Source organism: Pholcus phalangioides, unplaced genomic scaffold (assembly GCF_987345545.1).
Source record: "Pholcus phalangioides strain wild (caught in Gottingen) unplaced genomic scaffold, Ppha-v1.0 ptg000015l_1, whole genome shotgun sequence".
Lineage (NCBI taxonomy): Eukaryota > Metazoa > Arthropoda > Arachnida > Araneae > Pholcidae > Pholcus > Pholcus phalangioides.
Genome location: NW_028301608.1, coordinates 93,123,601 through 93,146,628, shown reverse-complemented (window position 1 = coordinate 93,146,628; position 23,028 = coordinate 93,123,601). Strand labels below are relative to the sequence as shown.

General features: G+C 36.1%; 1 protein-coding gene across 1 annotated transcript in view; it reads left to right on the top strand.

Moving 5' to 3' along the window:
* The first annotated feature begins 10,960 nt into the window (after positions 1-10,960).
* LOC149077070 (proton-coupled zinc antiporter SLC30A2-like) overlaps positions 10,961-23,028 on the top strand; it is a 33,623-nt gene continuing 21,555 nt past the window's right edge. The window contains exon 1 of the mRNA XM_089244803.1: positions 10,961-11,190. The gene's annotated coding sequence lies outside the window, so the exon portion shown is untranslated. The remainder of the gene's footprint in view (positions 11,191-23,028) is intronic.

The following is a 23,028-nucleotide window of genomic DNA, read 5'->3' as shown; positions in this document are numbered from 1 at the left end:
CATCAAAGTCGTCGTTTCACTAAATAGAGTATAATGCAGTAAAATGCAAATCACAGTATTTGCACTTCTCTAACATCTTAGTAAGGACCCACTCGGTTGCATTATATCCATTCATTTCGCAGTACCGCCACTGTGCAGCAATTGTCCAGAATGCCAGTACACTCATCTCACGTTGTGGTAAATGTGGACCATATCAACGGAGAACATTCCGAGCGAAAGTCAATCGTTGCCGATTTACGTAGTTGTTCAATAATTTAGTAGGTGATGCTCGTAAATGTGAATAACTACTTGTTGGATTTTCATTATTAAAACTACGTGGGAAGATAAATTTTCTATCGTTACTTCACGACTAAAATAAATATTTCGAGCTGAGAAAGTTCTCGAGAAAATGTCTCATTTTGTCTTTTATTGGAAATGAGAGGGAAAATGTTGGGAATTCGGTAAATATTTTTTCTCATTCTTTTCTCTCTCTCTCTCTCAGCAGACATATTGCTTCGTTTTCTGCTTCACAAATAAGGAAAAAAACTTGAAAGTGTTTCATTTCTTATAAAGGGAGTGTGTTTGTGCCTTAACACACCGCAAATTTTCCGAAATGTTTCCTTTACTTTCTTATTTCCTTCCATGAGGTTTGAGATTCTCTATTACTCCCCGAGTTTATATATATATATATATGTTTTTTTTTTTTCAGTCCCAATCTCAACTTGTGTTTCATTTCTACTATATTTCTGCTACAAAATAAACAGAAAACGTATTCCAGGCAATGTAAGAGAAATTCACGTCCTTTTGACTTTGCGAATTAATTTTAATAGAAGTTACTACACAACTAGTTATTTTTTTCGGTCGGGAAAATGTTTCCATACAGATATAGCGATGATGAAAAACGCATTGTATTGTGATTATAGAGGGTGATTACTTGAGTTTCTTGGCCGCAATTTACTGGCGAACCGTTGATTTTAGACACATACTTCCAATTGAAAAAAAAATTCAAATAACGTGTAGACATCAGATATGTACGTCACTTATACATAACTATACAAAGGATTGTGTAGTTATTGAAATAAAGAAAAACATTTTTTTATTTGATCATCCTATCCTAAAAAAACCCAATTGTTTTCGAAGAAAAATTGCTAATATGAGTGATAAAAATTAGAGAACATCTACGGTATCGTTACAGAATTCCCTCATCACCTACAAAAATCGAAACACACATAAGTATAACATAAATTGTATAAGGCTGGTAGGAAACTTCTATAAATTCTATAGAGTTGTACATCCTCGTTGTCAGGCTATTTCTAGAATAATGAAAGCATTTCCCGTGCAAAGAGTGTTCCTACTAATCAACATCTCTCTCGCCACTTGTGTATGTTCCTCTAGTTTTTTTTTTTCAATTCTCTTCCCTAGACCTGTATGTGAAGTTGTTCTCTTGAAAGAAATAAAGCTAATGAAACTACAGAGTCGTTATTTTGTTTCTGTTCTATTATTTATTTTTTGCTTCTACTGCAAACTAGATCAGCGAATTTCTCTTCATCTGTTTTTCCCGTAATGTTCAGGGATAACGAACCGGAAAATGAGGCTACTCTCTTCGTCTGTGATGCTTCTCTTCATATTATATGCATTCATTCCACTCTTTGAACACAATCTTTCCTTTCCACATAAATTCACGCGCAGTTATGGAAGTGTGTATCGACTTTTTTTTAAACTTTACATAACCTCGTTTGTGATATTCTCGACGCCAAAGGCATCTATTATTCTTGAAGCGGGGGGGGGGGGGGGAAACGGAAAACTCAAGACTTTGCTAGCTTGTAACAAGTTGTAGTGACTGGGATAAGCGTATTATACAATTCAGAGACCCTTCAGTTCTCGTTTGAATTGCATTTGTAGAGATTAATTCAACGGATTGAGCTCGGTTTTGTGGAAAGACGATGTTGTTGTGGATATTTCAGGTGGCAGAATCATACAATGAACATGAGTTTTATTAATTAATAAGAAAATTTTCTCATGAATATCAGAGGGAGAAATGCCAGATTTTTTCAGGATCCTTATTGCCAAGAATCTCGCGGAGCGTTGATCGGCAAAATTATGCGCAAGGCCCAGTATGCAAAATGATCGATCATTTCACGGAATGCTATCGACTGTGGACGCCGACGTATACAGTATATACATGTTACTGCCAAAGCCCGAAGTACGGCCAGTTCACGTAATGGCTGAGATGTTTCGCCAAAGTTCGATTATCAGAAATGATTCAGCCAGTTCGAGAATTGGCCGGAGATCCTTGGCCAAAGTTGCTGATGTAAGACGGTCCGGTAGGCGCTGAATCCTTTTTTTCCATGGTCAACGTGTGATGATTGGCTATGCATATAAAATTGACTTTCTGGGTGCATCTGTGTGAATGTTCTGCATACAAATCTAAAATTTTATATCTATCGTCGCCAAATTTTATACGTATAACAAACAAGACCCAAATTGAACGATAGGCTATTTTAAAAGTTTGCCAGAGTTGAAAAAACGCCAGAAATGGGCAGAAATCTGTCGGGCAACAATGATTTCTGACTCTCAACAATTACTTTTAGAATGTTTACTTTGGTTACCATGGTTCCCTAGCAATGCGTTTCAAATACTCATATGCCTTTAAAATGGTTTGGAACTTCACGATGTGCTAAATTTCTACAATGTAGCTAGAAATGTAAGGATTGTTTATAAGCAACCGGGTATCGAACTCGCGACACCTCTAAACATCCTTTGGAACTTCAGGCGAGCATCTTATCGACCTGGGCTACTGCGCCCCTTCCTCTCGTCCCATGGAGTTCATCCAATACAGCTACTAAATATAGCCACGCAACAATACCCGGTGCTGACTGGGTTGCTTATAAATAATCCCTACATTTCCAGCTACGTTGTAGAAATTTAAACATTATTTAGCCACCCCACAACTTCAAAATTCGATAATTTTTTAATATATGGTGCTCTTTGTTCCCACCTAAAGCTGCCGCCCCCTAAATTTTGCCGCCCGGTGCCAGTGCCGTCTTAACGCATAAACCAACCCGGGTGCAGCCCGAGGGCCTTAAGAGAAGAGGGACCTCACAAAAATTAAATCCGGTTGAAATTGTCTAGAATTTACCAAGTAGGGCTTTAGAAAAACCACTTGCCGAGGGGACCCATGATGCTCTTAAGATGAACCTGTCCGGGGCAGTTGCCGCTCCTGCCCCCTCTGGTTTTCTCTGTTCACCAACTGTAGAAGTATTTTTTTGCTCAGTCGAAAGCGTGATTTCTGGTAAAACAATAGCTCCTCATATGATCCAGCAATGCCTCCAGGCTGGGAGAAAACTTCTTTTATCCATGGACAGTTCTCCAATCCAGAAGCCAAGACAATTCTCATCACATTTTTTTTTTGTTTCTTATCACTATAAATTCACTGTATAAAAGAGCCCCGGAGTGGGGTAAAAGAAGTCATGAAAAACGAACATTCTTTTCGTCCTGCAACATTGCACCAGTGAATGTAATGTAGTAGAAAAGCACGCGCAAAATTCCATAAAAATGCTAAATGAATCGAATAAACTACGACAACGACCTTTTTCAGAAGTGTACCTATGAATGGCACCAAATGGGTACGAAATGGTACTGGGGAGAAGCAAACACCATGATAGAACATCTGTTCTCTCAATATTAATGCTCGCATAAGAAGACAGTCCATTTCAGCATGTTTTGCAATCATATTAGTTAAATATACTATAGCGGTCAAAATGGCCGCTACCGTCGTTCTAGGTAGAACTTTATTTTACCACTAAACTAAGAAATATAGAATATTCTTTCTTTAGTAATTCAAGAGCATCATCAACGGGGGAAAAAAAGCATGAAATTTTAAGCACCCGAGATTAACCGTTCGGGTGTAATCGTATATCAAAGTAGGTTTGCGATAAAAATGACCGCTTCCGTCGTACTAGTATCAAAAGAGTTCAAATAACCACCAACTATCACAACCACAATATCAACTATTTCCCACCTATTCGGATTCCCACAGAACGCACATAAACATATTCAAAATTTTCAAAACACTCTCTCATCGTAAATACTGTTCACGAACTCGTATATATATATACTAGTAGTTCTTCGAGAATAATTCACAGCCCTAACATATATGGTAATATATCGATAAAAATAAATTCTACACACAACCGAATCGGAAGGCCCATGGGATTCAATACATCGATTTATGTATACTTTGTATATAAAACGAAGTCTCTCGAATTTTCCCCGGGAATCCAATACCCAGCGAAACGCTCGAATTCAGAATTTATTTTTGCGAAATATATACAGCATTGAAGAATGATAATAATCCACTTCATAACGGAGAAATAGTGATCCCAAAGATTTCATCTCACTAAAATCCTCTTTATTTCACTACAAGTAACGCGTCGGCGGCCATGGGAAATATTTATTACTGTCAGGAATGCAAAGAAAAAGAAAGAAAGTCCGGCAGCTTAAACTCTTGAATACCAACGATGACATAGAAGAAAGAAAATCCATATCTTAAGCTAGAACATAGGATTTTGATTCATTTTGCTGAGAGAACACTTCGGTGGCATGGAAGCCACCATATCGGGTTTATTGGAAATCCTTTCTTCAATACTTTCTTGCGTGCATGCAAACAATATCTCGTTTTTCCTGGCCCCATATTCGTTTTTTCGCCCTAAAGGAAAAAAAAAAAGATCGAGTTCCCTTCGATTTCTTTTACAAGAATATGGTAAAAACGAGATGCACGAGAGGATTGCATTCTCTCGGGATTTGAAACACCGACAAAAGTCTCGGAAACGAATAAAAAAAGCAACACCCAGCATGAATATCGTGTGCAAATATTGAAAGACATACGTGTTCCCAATAATCAAATCATTGAACTTTTTTTTTGGAGATGGACGACGATGCAATAGTCGTAGTCTTTCTGGTGAAATATTTTTCCCGATTTCTTCTATCTGTACTGAAATGAGAGGAAAGAAAAACCTATATAGAGATGTTCTCATAAACTTATTGAAGGGTATTTGTTTGAAGCTTGTGAATGATTGTGGCATGATTGGAGGATGGATTTCGAGGCATACTGGGTCTTTCCGTGTGAGGAAAATTCATCGTCGGGAAATTCGCCGACACGACAATTTACCGACAATGTGAGAGATAGTGGTGAATGATTGATTTTATCCATTTCATTTTTCGTTAAAAAAAAATTGGGGATCAGTTTCGTCATCGACATGACTACTGTTACCTCTAAATCGTACATGCACTTTGGAGATTACCTGCAGCTCACTGAAAATTGGTTTCTCCTGGAAAGGGTTGCGTTTATTCAGGGTGTCCTGTAAATCTTAATTCGACCTTTATCTCATCAACCGTTCGTCAAATATATGATTTTTCGTTGAAGAAATATGATTTTTATGAGAGCTCACATTTGCGTCTGGAACTTGCTTTTCCAACTTCAGCTGACTACCACTGTGCCGTTTGTTGGGGGGGGGGGACGCAGCGGTGTTTTTGCCACTCCCGGGCCAGAAACTTGCATCTACAGAGTGACAACATCACCTGGATTTTACGGGATATTTCCGTAATTTTGGCCGTTCAAACTTTTTACATGAAAAGTCTTGTTGTCGCTTATTTTCAACAAGTCTCACTTCAGTCTTTGAAAGAAAGAATTAAGATTATCTTCATGGCTTATAAATTATATAATTGCAATTACGATTCAACCATAATTAGTTATGTCATATAAATGTATTCATTTCACGTATCTGTGGAACATACAAGCCAAGTTAATCGTTGTCTCATGTTTTCGACCTGGTAAAGCCCCACCTGGCACAGAAAATACGTAAATACATACGTAAAGTTACAGTTTTACCCATTCCAAGTGATCAAATCTAGGCAAATCCAAGGCAAATCTAGTGATGAGAGGGCAACTTTACTTGCCTTGACAGTTTTTTAAGGCTTTAATTGGCAATTTTACTTACTTTAACAATTTTATTGGCTTTAATTGACTATTTTACTTCCTTTTAAAAATTTTTGGATACAATTTGCAATTTTACTAGCATTTCCCATTTTTTTTGTGATTATTGGCAATATCCCATATTGATCCCGAATTCCCGTATTTTTATGAAGGAAATGTGAACACAGCCTAGGCATTTATTGAACTTTCTGTAATGGTATCTTTCGCGGGCCGATACAATCTGTCGGAGATTCTCCAATTGGACTGCTGGCTTTATGTTGTGTGCACCCCTGTTATATTTATTGGATGAGAACAGTAAAACCTCTCTTTTGCGGACACCGGTGGGACAAAAAAAAATCGTCCTTAAAACAGGGGTGACCGTCAATCATTACGGTCTGGAAAACATAGTTTTATTATATACGGGGAAATTATTAATTTGCTTTTAAACTGGGGTGAACGAGAGGTGTCCGCTAAGACAGGTTTTCACCGTACTTTTATTTTGCCACCTTTTCGTAAATGCAGCCCGGTTCGTTGAGGTATGTGATTCAAGACACTTCGTCACGTCGGAAACTGCCATAATACGGGCTTGGTAGCCAATCTGGCAACTTGAAGTTCTAGCAACCTTAGTTCATTCAACTACCAGTGGTGCATTGGGAAATGATCGGCAAGGTCTACCGGAAATTATCAGCAAATCCTCATTCACGACAAACAGATAACCTGGAAATCGACGTCGTGGGTAGAAACCAACGCTCGAATCGTCAATACAGGAGATACGAACATTGTACGTATACATAACTGGTCAAAGATTTGCAGTTTATTATTCAACACATTACGTTGCACAGCTGCGGTAGCGCCGCCAACTAAGAGATACTGTACCAACTAGAATGGCTACCCGACAAAGATCGCTCAGAATGCAATATTTCTTCAGTTTAACACTACTAAGTTGATAAATAGTTCTATACACACACATAGCCCGTATGTAGTGATGCTTTTCCACGTGCCAATTCTAGATAAATATGTAAATTGCTGAGTTGTTTATTTCTACGCAACTGAAGATAAAGGGAAAATTACAGTCAAACTTGATTATAACAAGATTGAATATTGCATGGAATTTTATCGTTATAACCGAGGTGTCGTTAGAACCGAAGTTCACGTTTTCAAGACCTTTTTTAACGAAATAGTTAGTCAGAGGCAATCAAATATTTTGCATGAAGTTTTTATTTCTCTACAGGGTAACTAATTTGATCGAAAAAAAATAGGCGAAAAATAAAAGGGACAATTTATACGAGACATCGCACGATTCTCACCAAACATGTTGCTAAATGACGTCATTTTTTCTTAAATAACTCAGAGCTCCCTCTTGTCCTACTTTTCGTACTTTTTGGTAAAATGTCCTACTATGTCTTACTTTCTAGGCTTTATCCTCATTTTCCTATGCTTTTATTTCTACCACATCTCGAGAATAAAATGCATGTAACTTTTTTAACCCCCTTCTTTAACAAGCGATTGGCGACAAATTCTGATGACCTCTACTTGATACATAAGCGATAAATATGTTAACCTAACCTCCCGTTAGAAAAATAAAAAAAAGAGAAAAAAAAATAGAAGAGGAAAGGAAGAAAGATAAAGAAATGAAAGAGTAAAACAGTATAATAGATAAGAAGATAAAAGAGCAGGCACAAAGTAGATCTTTCTTCTCCCTTCAACCCTATCTGTTCTCTTTCACTCTTTTAATCGCTATAGTAGAAAGATACATCACATGTGGAAAAATCGAAATATTGCCAAATAATACAAATGTGGTAGATTGCGATTAATGATTCTTCCAAAGCAGAAAATTTTAAGGTTATTTGCATGTTTATGTGCACCACTTGGTTTGTTATTATTTTTTGCTTAGTTTGAGGGTTCAAAAATGCGTTTTGTGCCAATGTTTTGAGTAGTCAATAAAAAACTATGTGGAGGGAAAAAAATAATTTTCTATTTATACTACGTCATGGTCTTGGAGAAATACAACAGGGAAACAAAACATTCTTCATAGTCAGAAAATGCAAAATACAGAAATGTTTTGTTTTAGTGGGTCATGTCAATGAGCAAGTCAGAACGTCAAACATGGTATAAATCTTCATTTTTTTTTTCAAAGTCAGGTGTAAATAGAACAGATGAACATTCTCTCTCCCTGGATATGATCAGCTCAAATCTTAGGTACTTCTCGGGAAAACGTCATTGAAACGGAAACAAAGGGTGACGAAATTTTTTTTTTGAGGTGGTTACTTTTCATTGACGTTATAAGCAAGGTTCGTTAACATCATTTTCTACCGCAGTGTTTCTCGAAGTATGCGTTCCGGCTGTCAGGGGCGTTGCAAACCTATATCAGGGGCATCGCGGTTAACTGGAGATATTGATTTGTGTGCCTGTTCACTCATAATTTGAAGTGGTTCTTCCATATGGGGAAATATCTACCAAACTATTTTGGGGAGCCGCACATAAACCATGAATTGGCCAAAGTAGTCGTGGCTCTTAGCAGAACTACTGCTCTATCGGAATCTTTCTGGACCACAAATTATCAACGTTATAGCCGAGGTACAGTTACAACCGAGGTCGTTATAACCGAGTTTGACTGTATACTAGAAAAGTAAGACAATTGATAGATAAAGTAAGGAATGGGTTCAAATCACACGTATGGATGTTGAAATTTCCCAATAACAAATGTTATCATTTATTAACGTGAGTTATCAGAACACTGCATTGTTATGAGCACTTGTATAAGAGGAAAGAAAAGAAAAGTAAACACTACCACATTGCAGATAAAAGAAGTATCTGTTAGATTCTTCTTTTATCTACTATACTATTTACTTATTATATAAATAGTAAATCTATTAAGAAAGTGCTTTGAAACGATTGATGGCACCACTCATAGAAATTTCTTATACATTGAAATAACATTTAAAACAACATCAAATGAAATGCATTGCTCAATTTAATTTCTGGAATAATTGACAAAGGACAGCTGATTGTGCTGTTTTTCGTTCTTCAAAACCTATAAAACATACATGCTCAACCCGTGGCTCTCGGGGGCCAAATGTGGCCCGCGACCTAATTTTATATAAACGAACTAAGCAGTGCATTGCCACTCAAGTGACCCACAACGCATTCCCAAATAAATTAAGTGACTTGCAGAATAGTTGCAGATCACTTAAGTGGCATGGGACACATTTATAGCTCACTTACGTCACCCGCGGTGTTGTTCCACATCACTTGAGTCGTCCGCGGCACATTTACAGAACTCAAGTGGCTCGCAACAAGTTTTTAAGCTAATGAAGTGGCCTGCACTCTCCAAAAGTGAGCGCACACTTGCTCTAAAAGATATGTTTTGCAATTTTTATATAATACACTACCCACATAAAAATACACATGTCCCCTAATTTTGACAGGCTAACCAAGAATAATTTTTGATCCTTGAATTTTGGAGGGAAATATCGTGCGTGGAGGAGACATATTGCTGTGTTGATTCTTCAACAATGATAGGAAAGTAGGTTGGGAAACATGAAAAAATCGTAATTTTTAAAGTATTAAAATCTATGTAAGTCATATGAACCCAATGTGATCCCTGTAGGTGACATCCTATATTTCCTTAAATATAGACCATATTTTTTTTGTTATGTAACAACATTCAGGGTACCTCATATACTTAATATAACCTCTCAAGTTTTTTTCCTGTGGGTATTTTAATGTTTACCAATTAAAGAGATAAAAATGCTTATTCGTTTGCCCGTTTTTTCTTTTCCACATTATTATATGACACAACTCACCTCTTCAAGGAGTAACACGGCAGTAAATTATTTTTTTTGGCAATTTGGGTAATGTTTTAGACGAAGTCGAAACTACATAAAAAATGTTCACGTATACCGAATTTCACATGAACCAAAAAACAGGTGTTTGATACTTTTAACGTGAAAAACTCAAATACGTAATTAATTAATTTTAATATTAGTAAGTGTGAAAATATTCGTATTAACAAGGGAACACCGCGTTATTATATTAGTCAATGCGCCAAAGATCGAAGTGCGGCCAATTCATGACGGCACTGACCACATCGCGCATTGGCCGAGAATTTTGGCCAAAGTCCGAATTGCAGAAGTTATTGGCCGGTCATTTCGCTAAGTGGTCGGAGATCCCTGGCCAAATCTCGATAAGCTGATGTAAGACGGCCTGGTGGGAGCCAAATCCATTTTTTTAAATCACCAATGTGTGATACATGTCTGTATATAGCGACGAGAGAAAAAAAAAACGAAATTTGAGAGGAAAAAATATAAAAAACAATTATATAAACATCATATAGTTTTTCGGTCAAATTTAGGAGAGAAAAAATTAAATTGATTACTACATCGTGACTGCGGTATGATGGTTGAATATAACTAACTGGACGTAATTATCACGAAAAAGTACGCCAACTTGACGATGTTCCCGAATCATGTCTTTTGTTATCGGACTTTAGCCAGGAATCACCGGCCACTTCTTGAACTGGCTTTATTACTCAAATATTTAACAAAATTGGTCAAATCGCGAAGTAGCCGGCCCCGTCGCTAATCGACCAATTTCGGGCTTTGTGTGTGTGTGTGTGTGTGTGTGTGGTGGCAGTAACATATCCAACTAGAGTATGTTTCATTTCAAGGAGTAGATTTACACAACTAATATTCGTAGACGAGTTGTAGATACACTTTCGAGAGTTAATTAACAAAAATGAGTGATCCCTTCAGACTGAAGAACATTAAAATTGATTTCTCCTAAAACACAAATTATCTCAGAAATTAATTACATCATCTCAATGGAGTTGCAAATGAAAATAGAAGGTTGAAGAGATATTTAACACTTGAGAATGACCCGAAATTCTTTTTTGTTTTCTTGCTGTTATCATATATTGCGAACGACAATAAGAGATAAACGTAACGTACGTTTGTGTATACGGCACATATCTTAACGTAATCTTTTTTTTTTGTTATTTTCGCTTAAAAACAATATTTTCTTTGAAGTATGTCTTTTGAGGCGGATAAGACAGTTTGAATAATAAAACCATGAAGACCTTTCCTATAAGAAGTAAAGGGGTGAAGAGATAAGATCGAATTTAAAATTTTCGTACTCTCGCATTTGCTTATAGCTTTGAGCCCTGCAAAGATGGCGGTTATCTTAAGAATGTGAGCTCTCATCTGAGACCTAACATGCTAATTGGAATCTTAAACAACGTGAGTAGGAATTTATTCTATTTTAGAATTCTACTTTTTGTACATAAATTCTGTAAAATAAGATATTCGATGCTAGTGAGTCATATTTTGCCCCGAAAACTAGAGAATATCTTTTCGTTTAAAGACTTTATTGATAAATATGCTTTTACGAGGATAACAAAAGTTTCCGGAAACTAATTAAATCTATTGAAATTGTTAGCTCATCGAAAGCTTTTAAAACTTGTGGGATTTTAATCTGTACTCATTAGTTTCGTGAGAGTTATTTTTATTTTTTGTACGTGGCATTAACTTAATCTCCAAAGCAGCAACATCATTGGGGTATGAGAGATTATGGAATTCTGTTTCGATACGAAACAGCTAACATGAATACTGATTCGTCATTAATAATTTTTGTTTTGAATCGAAAAAGTTCTTATGAACACAGTATCGGGTGTTAAATAATGACCGAGAACATGTTCAGTATCTCATGTAGATGAGAAATGAAGTTTGATTTTAACGAGTTTTGTGTGTGTGTAAGAAACTCGTTTGATGAACCAATATATGCATTGTGAGAGTTCAAAATTGGCTCAGAACTTGTGTGTAGTCTTACCTGATTAGAGCTACAGTTCTCATAAAAAAAAAGAAAAAGATGGCACTAAGACGACCGCACAAGCTTATAATTATCGTAAAATATTCCACAATGGGCGGCGATGCATGCAACAGCTTTTTTTATGATCTATAAAGGACGTCAGGAATCGGCTATGTTAGTCTTTTAGTAGCAGTAATCAACTTATGTATGTCCGGAATCTATAAAAATTATCAATAATTTAATTTTAATTTTTTCATTCAAGATCATATTAATTGCCAAACAATTGCCATCAGAATAAAATCAGATCCGGATGAAAAAAAAAAAGGTTGCATTTTTCCAATTTTTCTAAATAATTTCGGAAAATTCTGAAAGCCCAAGTTCAAAATTGGAAGCAATCGAAAAATTAAATATTTAAAAAAATGAGGAAAACCTGGATTCTAAAGAATTCATTCATTCCATAGAATGAATACTTTTTCTTGGCTTCCGAACAAGATTTATAACATCCGTTTAGAGCTCTTACAGCATTAATGCCCATGATCTTAATATTAAGTTTCTTGACCCTTTGACTACCAAATTATGAAAAAAATGAAATAATTATCATGTAATATTTTTGGTACATTAATGATCTAGAGCAGTTGTGTGCAAACTTTTGAAGCTCGACCCCCTTCTGACCAAAAAGTTTATCGTCGACCCATACATAGGCTAACCATATGTCCCGGTTTTCTGGCGCATCCCAATTTTTTGCAAGTAAATGTGTTATCCTCAAAGCACTATTCGGAACGCTTGTTTCGATTTTGATTAGGCGATATTGACTTCCAAAGATATTTAATTTCTTTTAATATATAATTTTCAAGAAATGTACAATTTAAAATCGAGTGATTCTCTCTAATTCACGCTGTAAAAGTAGATTTGATATCGTCAGTCGCATGCTAGAAGCACGAATGTACAAATTTTCCTCTTTTTTTTTTATCAGCTGGTTAGATACCTTGTTTTGCTACCTAAGTTGGGCCTGAAACGCGAATGTAACATAAGTGTGTTTCAATAATGCGCTATTGAAACACACGTTACAAAACATTTTAGGAAAATAACTTGCTTAGAGTAACATGGACAGTGTAAATATTCAAACGTCACATTTCCCACGTTATTTTTTTTTCCAAGGACATTGCACATTCGTGATTCCGGCACGACGGAGCCAATAATATTGATTATTGTACTAGTAGAATTTGTTGAAATTACATTGTCTGATACGTGGTAATTAGCTGAGCTGAATAAAGGCATTCTTTAGTTTTGACATATTTATAGAAAAAAATGAATTTATTCTTTGGAAATTTTTATTTTGGAAAAATCTCTCGCGACTCCACTAGTTCATTGACGCAACCCCCGGCGGAGTCGCGACTAATGGTTTGCGCACCACTGATCTAGAGGTCACCCCCCTTAAAACAGTCAAATAAGAAACTAAAATTTAAAATGGTCTTCGATACAGTACGTTTTATAAGCTGATGTCGTCTTTTTCGAGAAGAAAGTAACAGGGCCGTGACGCCACACAACAGCTCCAAGACCACGCCTACTGCGCCAAGGCGGTAAGCGTAACATCAAACAAATGAAGCAGCACTTACAGGACCAGACACCCCCAAGTTAGAGATTCACAAAAAATTCAACCGTTATATTTCCAAACGACAAACATTATATGCATTCCTTCCAAATAGACTGAGACGAGCTAATCCGTCCTAGTCAGGGAAGTGCTGAATTAATATGCATCAATGTAATGTATATGTTACGGTAAATGCGATAAATGCAGAATAACCAGCTATTTCACATAATCACCAATAATTTTGGTAAGTTTGATGAATTTATCACTTTACCGGTATTATGGCCAAGTGCCGATGGTGAATTTGATAGGCTAAAAAAATTATGCGTGATGATAATTTGATAAAATGATACGTAATATCAGGGTACGATCATGGAATTTGTTAAATTAGGGTTAATTATATAGAGGTCCAATTGTAGACTTCATTAAATGGGAGTTTATTATATTGAGGTGTGATTGTATACACAAAAAAAACTAAAAGTTTTTTACCTAATTATATCAGGGTACGATAGTAAAATTTATTAAATGAGTGTTCGGTTATATCGGGCTAGGATTTGCGAATTTGTCAAATAGTAGTTATTTCGGGATGTTCGGAAACATTCATTGAATCAGAATTCATTATATACGGTTCAGATGACAAGACTGACAAGCACGATCATTTAAATGATAAATCTTATCACGACACAATGGGACTAATATATCATATTTACCAATACGAAATGACAATAATGCATAATAACAAGCAAATGTGATGTGATGAATTTAGTTTGATTTACCAAAGACGCCTGGGTATTATGCATAATACATTACGCATAAATAACCGGTTGTTATGAATGGTATCCTGATTTATCACCCTCACCGTAACATATACACTGCGTAATACTGTATTTGTTTTAAATGATGAGGAATAAAAAAAAAATCATGCTCGGAAAAATTTTAATTTTAATGTAATTGTTTTTTTCATGTTGAAACATACTACATCGGGATTCGATTTTCGATTGTTTGCATGTCGTAGAAAAAACATCAGATAAGTAAAGCCACATAAATATCCGAAAATCCCATATATACGTGTATGACCCATGGCTACAGTTCCTGAAAGCTAGGGATTGGCTGTCAACAGCTGCTCTCTATACCGTTTTTTTTAACCATTAAACGTCACTAAGAATGGCAAAAAAAGTTTTCTGTTCAAAGATGGAGGGCGATGAGTCCCACTCGGTATATTCCATGCACCTTACCCATTTCTCACAATAATAATAAAACAATGTTATCAGAAAATAAAACATCAATAACAATGCTTGTGAAGACGCCCATCAAAACAGTTTTGATCAAAAACGCTATCAATAAATTGACCTTGGGATAAGACCGCCAAATAAGAAAGGTTTTTTGGTGATAACACTGGGGGGAAACGAAATTTTTGGTGAATTTATACAAGCACTTGATCTTACCTAATTCAAGTATGCTGATTTCAAATCTGAATTCAGTTTTTTCCTGGAAGAATTTGCGACTATAACCACAACTTTAGAATTTGGTAATTTTGTAATGGTGTTCTCTCTTTGTTCCCACCTAAAACGGACAGCCCCTAAATTTTTCCACCCGTGGTCCGTGCTCCCTCCCTCACTGCCCCGCTCTAGTTCTGGCCCTGACCCGAGCTCACGAAAATCCAACAGCATTCTAGTAACCAGAATCTCATAGTTATCTGCCTTTCTGTTACCAAGAGAATTTTGTATAACTGTCTTAAATGACAGCCACGCTGACTTCATCTTTTTCATTAATTGTCATGACAAACAGACTGACAACTACTGAGAAGCTGACGAATTCTTGTTATTAAGAAGATAAAGAATCTTCAGATGTTGGAAACATTTTTCTGGGAGCTGTATGTCACAAACACCACACTGTGGTGATCTTGATCTGTTCACTGCTGATCTTGCTCAGATGGGTAAAAACCATTAAACACAGGAATAGGGAGCTGCTCAGAGTGGTTGAATAGCGGATGGAATATCAGGGTAGGAGATCTTGTGCCGATTTCTCTTGCCGACATTCTTTGTATTGACCAGGCAAAAAATATCTGTTAGTTATGTGATCTGTGGGTTCCCACAAAACCATGGGAATTCCAAAATGCACACCGTATCGTTTTCCTTTTGACCTGTCACGAAGCATTTCCTCACAATTATGATACACAATAGGAAGGGCCCATTTCTTGTCTTGTTCCTCAAGTTCTCTTAATTTCAAAAAAGGCTTTCTAAGCACGCTTCACAAACAATGAAATATTATGCCTCTGACGAATAAGTATGCAGCAGCCACGTACATCACAGAATGTATTAGGGCTATTTGGACATCTACTGGAAGAAAACATGAATGAGATACAAAATGCATCTATCTACTCAGTTCAAAACTGACATCGAAAATAACACTAAAGAGAAAGTATCACAAAAATTAGAAACTTTGCTTGGTTTTAATTTATACAGAAATTGCCACGTTTTCAAGACAAATAAAATTCATTTAAATGAATTCAAATAAAATGAGTTTTATTTGTCTTGAAAACGTGGCAATTTTTGTATACAAAAAAAAGAGAAAGTAGATTATTTCATTTCCTTATCGCATCTGCAACTGAAGGTCATTAGTCGATAGCTCGGGGGAAACCTTCAGCATTCAGCATGTATCAGCATATAATATCCAATTGTATAAACACTAGAGCAGTGATTCCCAACGTGGGCGTTAACGACCCCTGGGGGGCGATGGAATGTTCCAGGGGGGCGGTAGAAGCTACGGGTATAACATAGGATCCTATGGGTTGGATTGCGTTGGGGGGCGGTGGGAGAAAATAATTTCTGAAGAAGGGGGCGATGGGACAAAAAAGGTTGGGAAACTATGCACTAGAGCTTGCAGAGAGAAATCGATTTCAGATTTGAAATCAGTGATATAAGAAAATAACTTAGATCAGTTGCAAAATCTATGCAGCAGAAAACGAAAAAAAAAAAAATGTTCTCCAGTGTAATTATCATCTATCACGCCATATATGCAACACTGAATAGGTGAAAACAATGTGTCGGCAGCTCCTGATGTCTTGCGAATGAATGGCAATGCACACCAATGTACTGTGTGTGTGTGTTGTATCCAGGCCTTTTCATATTGCCATTCCATTGCACTTAGAGCATGCTTTTGCATAATGTATACCCATTAGGAGCTGGTCATTAGCACTATAACGCATTGATAGGATGGCTTCATAATGAATTGCTGAATAGATGGTGGCCTTTTATTGATACAAGGGTACGATGAACTGAAATGACTATACATGGAAAATCACATGTTTTAATGATCATGGAAGATAAAAAAAGAAAAGATGTTTAAATGTGGTAACATAAATAGAAAATAAAACAATAGCAAGAACAAAACAAATAATAATGACATCATAAAACAATGATATAATCATGAAAAATGCAAACACAAAAATAATTACTAATAAAAAACCTAACACCAAAAACCAAAAAAAAAGTTATGAAATCCTAATAAAACCATATAAAAAACCCTTTAAAAACCAATTTTTTTAACTTAATATAAATACATTCAATTCGCGGTAACTCGAACTCCAATAATGTCGAATATCTGTTTAAGTCGAAGTTTTCAGTCAGCCCCAAAACTTTTTCTGTTTAAATTTTCCCTTAACTCGAAGTTTTCTTCCTTCAAGTGGACGTTTCCTTCCTTTAAGTCGAAATTTTCAGAAATGACAGAAATTTAAATAAAAATATCATTTAGCAATAGAATTTAGCATTTAGCAACATGAACATTCAGAAATATATCATTTAATATGCCATTTTTCGTTTGTAAATAGTCTTTATCTTATGCAAAAATGAAAATTAACGCATTTCTCTGTAAACAGTGTCAAATTGGCAACAAACTTAGTGAAGTTTGGTGACACCTCCGATGATTTGGAGATATCATGGCGCCAAGAGACTAGGCCCGATAGTCGGGATTCTACTGTACATACCGTACTGTGTAGTTATTTTCTAGAAGGCATGTTTTGGATGTTTTTTTACTTGTTCGTTGGTTATGAACAAAAGGGACTCTAAGAAAGGCACCATTTTTTTATGGTGAATAAAATTACAAAATAATGAACGTTTAGAGTCTGCGGATGAATGAGGATAAATGTTGTTTGAAAAGACTAAAGAGTACTTTCAATCCTCCAAAATTTTAAGGAATAATTTTGTGAAAAGAGGGGTTCCATTTTTTTCTGAAAAAAAAATAAAAATAAAAACAACTCGAAAAAAAGTTACCTAAAATGTGAAAGCGTATTTTTACTCCTGAATTTTGAGAAGTAAAATTGAATTCTGATGCGTCCATCACGCATCTAGATACGTATTGGTGAACAATGCTGAGGATAGATATAGATGGCTTCTTTCTCAGCCAGAGATATCAAGGAAACAGTTATTTTCCGGATATTATGCTGAGGTGAGCTCGGAAAGAAAAGTCATCACGTCTCCGCCGGGACTCGAACCCAGGCCTCTTGCATACCGGGCTTGCATATCGCTCACCTCAGCATAATATCTGGAAAATAACTGTTTCCTTAAATGCTGAGGATGTTGCTGTGTTTTCGCAACGTAGAGAAAAATTCTCCATATTTTATAAGGTAGCACGGTATTTTTTTCATTCCACATATATCGAAATTGTGTGCGCAGAGTAACAAGAGGTCTGTGTAGGTGGAATTAAAGAAAATGTGCGCACTATCTGGAAAATATAAATACCATCGAAATTTAAACTTTTTATTCAGCTCAGCAGGATTTTTTTAAGCAGGCATATGTTTAGTATTTTTTATATTTCGTATATAGATGGCAGTAGGAGTTCCAACGTGTAACAATATTATTTTTCATTTACGTACTGAATATGGTAGAGAAAGCGTTGAATTGGGTGACCAGAAATTTTCAAACTTGGACACGAGGATGCATACGTACGCATCTTTGGCTATGTTCCTTACATATGTTTACAAAAGATGGCGCCACTACACCAACAATTTTGTTTCCAACGAAAACAGAACCACGACTGCGGTGCTTTTAAACTGAGGATATTTATTAATTATCAAGCATTGACTGCTGGTGCTCATGAGCACGGCAGCCCAGACCAATGAGCTGGCACATGCTTTGGTACTCGCCTAAAGTACCAAAGGATGTTTATAGGTATCGCGAGTTCGATATCCGCTTCGCCCGCGTCAACAAATTTTTCTGACGCTGGGGTATGACAAAAACGGCGGCATGACCACAAAAAAAAGATTGCTGCCCGCAGGGAGTCCCACACCAAGTGGTTAGTGCACCAAACTCTCCGTCAGTATAAAAAAGGCTCCCATTCGGAATCGGCAATAAATTTTAGGTCAAGCTTTAATTAGAGCTCGTGTGCAAAAAATAACCGTGTGTAACAAAAATGATCAAAGTTTCGCTCATTTTGTTTGTTTCTGAATTGAAGAAGGAAGATATCGCCTGATTCTCTAATTAACCACGCCAGGGTCATCCTAATGCATGGGGCCCCCAAGCATGACCCGCACTGTATTTCATAGGGGCATTCCACGATAGTGGGATCCAGTGACCTAATAAATAGCACGCACAGAGTAATAATACTATAGAGTGCGCGCGAGGGGTTACAATGTGAAGCAAAGATCCGGAGTCACGTGACTCCAGTCGAAAGGCTGGTCAGGGAATTTCGCTGGCAATGCTTTCCTTATGGCTACTCGTATGACGATCTACACGCGCTGTCTTATTTTTGATTAGAATGGCCAACACTTGCGCAGCTTTCGGATGTTCTGAGCGGTTTAGGAAAGGGGGGCCAGTATCCTTTCACAAGGGAATACGTTTTTGCTTATTCCTCTTCTTATAAATTAAAAATTGGAATATTAAATTGACGATGCAATGGATTTCTGACGTAATCTCAGTTTTTAACGACTCCATTTTGGATTTAATTCAATTAAGTTCCAAGTTTTGGTAAAATTCAAATGTCATGAATCATTATTAAATGTTTTAATAGAATTTTTGGCAATAAATGATTGAAATTGTGAGTTTTATGAAGTTTTAACTGAAATATACGTCTCCGCAAGATTTGGCGAGATTTGGCAAGCTAGTGAGTTCATTCGAGTTTTGCTCAACTTGGAAGAAAATATGCTTTTCAGAAGGAGAAATTTATGAAAAATATTCTATTTAAATAGAATGTGAGGAAAACTTCCCCCCCCTCTAGACAATTGCAGTTTTGCATAAAAATGCATAACAACCTCTAAAAATAATAGCATTTTTACCCCTCTTCACACCTGAGATAAAACTATTACAGAAAAGAAATTTTTTTATTCATTAATTTATGTTTGTTGTATGTGAAATTGCCGCTTCAAACAAGAAAATTAATTATTCAATTGATTTTTTGAGTCAATATCTGTACTAAGACCTGAAGTCATATATTGTGTACCTCAGATGTTATCTTGAAGAAGAATCATTCTAAGAACGATTTAATACCTTAAATTAAGATTAACATATGCATACTTTTGGAGCGAAGAGATTACATATGTCACATATATATGTGACATGTGTAAATATTATATTATATATATGAAATATTATATCCTAAAATATTATATATATATATATATATATATATATATATACATATATATATATATACACACACACTTTAAATTATTACATATATACTCTACATGGAATTTTAATTCTTATAATTTAGAGAAATTGATGATGAGATTCTGTAATTTTCTTGAGTAAAATCTATTTTTTTAATCCTGAAATATTATGTAAGTGTTTACAGTTTTGTGTGATGAGGTTATAAAAGGTTTTTCAGGAATGTTAGAAATGAAACTTTTTCTTATTGTTTGAATATTATTTCATGACTGAATATGGTATGAGTGTGAATGTGTTACATTACATAACATAATATGATGCATTATAATTAATTATACATTAATTATGAGTATATAGAGTAATTGTAATGTTCTGGAAAGATATATTTTTGTTTTAATAACCCCTAGTATAAATAAATTTTCGAAATTAAAAGCGACAAAGTGAATGAAGGGAATATTTAAAAATATAAATGAATTAGGCTTTACAACATATACGTTGTTCCGTTTTCCAATATTTGTTTATTTTATAGAATTTATTTTTTCAAATCTGATACTCCCTAAATATTTCACATAAAAATGAGTGAAATTCATTGAAAAAATGAAGGAAAGTTTTCATCAACCTTTATCGAATTGAGTCAAATTTCGTTACAGCAACATCCTAGCTTCTGCGAAAACGCGCCAAATGTAATAGCGCAGAACCTGTTCTTTCCCCGACAATACTGCTCATCTTTTCTTCACGTTCGACAAGTTTTATGAATAGCGTGCGCGGTCTATTTATATCTTAAGTCTATGATAGCACGTGCCACTTTGGCAAATACCTAATTTTTCATTCGGAAATTCGAGCGATTGACAAGACTCACATAATTTTAGGGCTATCCGATGGAGGCGTTGCCCTGTGGCCTCCTCCGGAGACAGATTTATAGTTCTGTCACCTGTGGGCTAGATAAATTTCGTCGAATTCCATCCATTCTCTTGTCTGGGTTTTTTTTTCTTGACTACTCATTCCTTTAAATCAGTTGCTTTGGACTATCCGTTTAGTTCTCCCTCACACCGTAAATATGCCTCTGTGTCTATGTCACTCTTTCGGTCGTTCACATGCTTTCACACCCTGTAAGTCACTGTTTTCGTCCCTCGCTCAGCTCGTTATTCTTTTGGTCACTCACGCGCTTACACACTTTCTAGGTTAGTCATTCAAATGGTCTGGATTTTTTTTAAACGGCACTAACTCGTTTATTTCAAAAGAAACAATAGCTTTGCAAGTATCAGTAACAGTAAAATCTTCTTCTTTCTAAGCTCTCTCGGTTCCGGGATTTTTAAGGATTCCGTGGCGTTCGATCATGCGGAGCCCACGAGAAACTGTCACGGAACCCAGTTGGAAACCCGTGCATTAGACAATTCCATTCTGATCCGAGGATGATGCCACCCTATGCTATCCATACAAAGGTTTTTAACGGCTGGCTGATGCGAAAATATATTTTTGAAAAGAGAGAAAATTCATTGTCTAATGGTCTAGGGCAGCGGTTCTCAACCTTTTTTGACTCGCGGAGCCCTTTTTGGCATATAATTTCTATGGTGGAGCCCCGTAGACCTATTTTTTACTTATTTAGCAAAATTACTGATTTATTTTTATTATTCTAAAGTAATTATAATTTTTTTTTCAAATATCTGTTTTTTTATATTTTCCTGGAGTGGCCGCGAAGCCCTTGAGGAGCGCACAAGGAGCCCCAGCGGCTCCGCGGAGCACCGGTTGAGAACCGCTGCAGTTAGGTTTAAAAGTAATCCGTGGACAATTTTAAAGATGCCTGTTTGTTTGTGTTGATACTCACGCATTTTTTTTTTAAAACGATGACGGATAACAGAAACTCACGGTTGAGCGAGTGACGGTTAATGAGAAATAAGAATAAGTGAAGAAGTGCTGAGCAAGTGAGTGGAAAAATAAGTAGGTGAATGAGTGAGAGTTAGTGGGTGGGTAAGCAAGTAAGTAAATAGATGAGCGTGTGAAAGAGCAGGTGAGCAAGTGAGTGGGCAGGTGAGCGAGTGAGTGAGCTGGTGAGCACATGAACACTTTAGTGACTTACTAGCTTGTTCACTGGCTGATTCACCAATTCATTCGGTCCCTCACTCGCTCACACATTCCCTCACTTGCTCAATCACTCGCTCACACATTCATTCACTGGCTCACATATTCACTTACTTGCTCAATCGCTCAATCACTCACTCACTCGTGACGAACTGTTTGTCCGTGAAATTTTCATATTGGTGAATTGCGTGGCGAGACGAATTGCTGTCGGCGAATTTTCCCACGAATCGAGGATATAAGATATTCTTCAATAATGACTGATTTGCATAATTTTTCAATATTACTTCAATATTTTCGCTCTACGACCTTCTTAGAACGACCACGGTTGTTACGACAACTCGGTTATAACGTCAATAAGTGGCGGTTGTAACTAATTCTCATAGAGAATAATGTTAACGAACCTTGCCCCTTTTATTTTTCTCTATTTTCAACAAGGCTTAGTTGAAGTTTTGAAATCAATAATTAAGATTATTTACATGACTTATAAATAATATCATGAAAATTATGACTCAGTATGACTATAATTAATTATAATCACATAAATATATTCATCCCACATTATTGTCGATGAAAATGCAACGACCCCGCGGTTATAGCGACTCGTTTTTTTTCCTGTTAATCAGTGCTCTTTATAATAATTAGGGTGATAATGTTACGGTAAATGTGATAAATCCATTTATTTTGCGTAATCACCTACCATTTTTGTAAGTTTGATAAACTTCCCTAAATTTATCACTTTTACCGTCGATTATGCATAATACCCAAGCGTCGTCCGTGACAGGATGAATCATACTAAATTCATCACATTTGCCGGTTATTATGCATAATCGACATTTCGTATTGGTAAGTGGGATAAATCGGTCCCATTTCCGTGTGATAACATTTTATTATCCAGATGACTATCGGAATCAGATATAATGAACTCTGATTTAGCGAATTTTTCCAAACATCTTCGAAGTAACACCTATAATTAGCTCATATTTGACGAATTCTGAAACCTG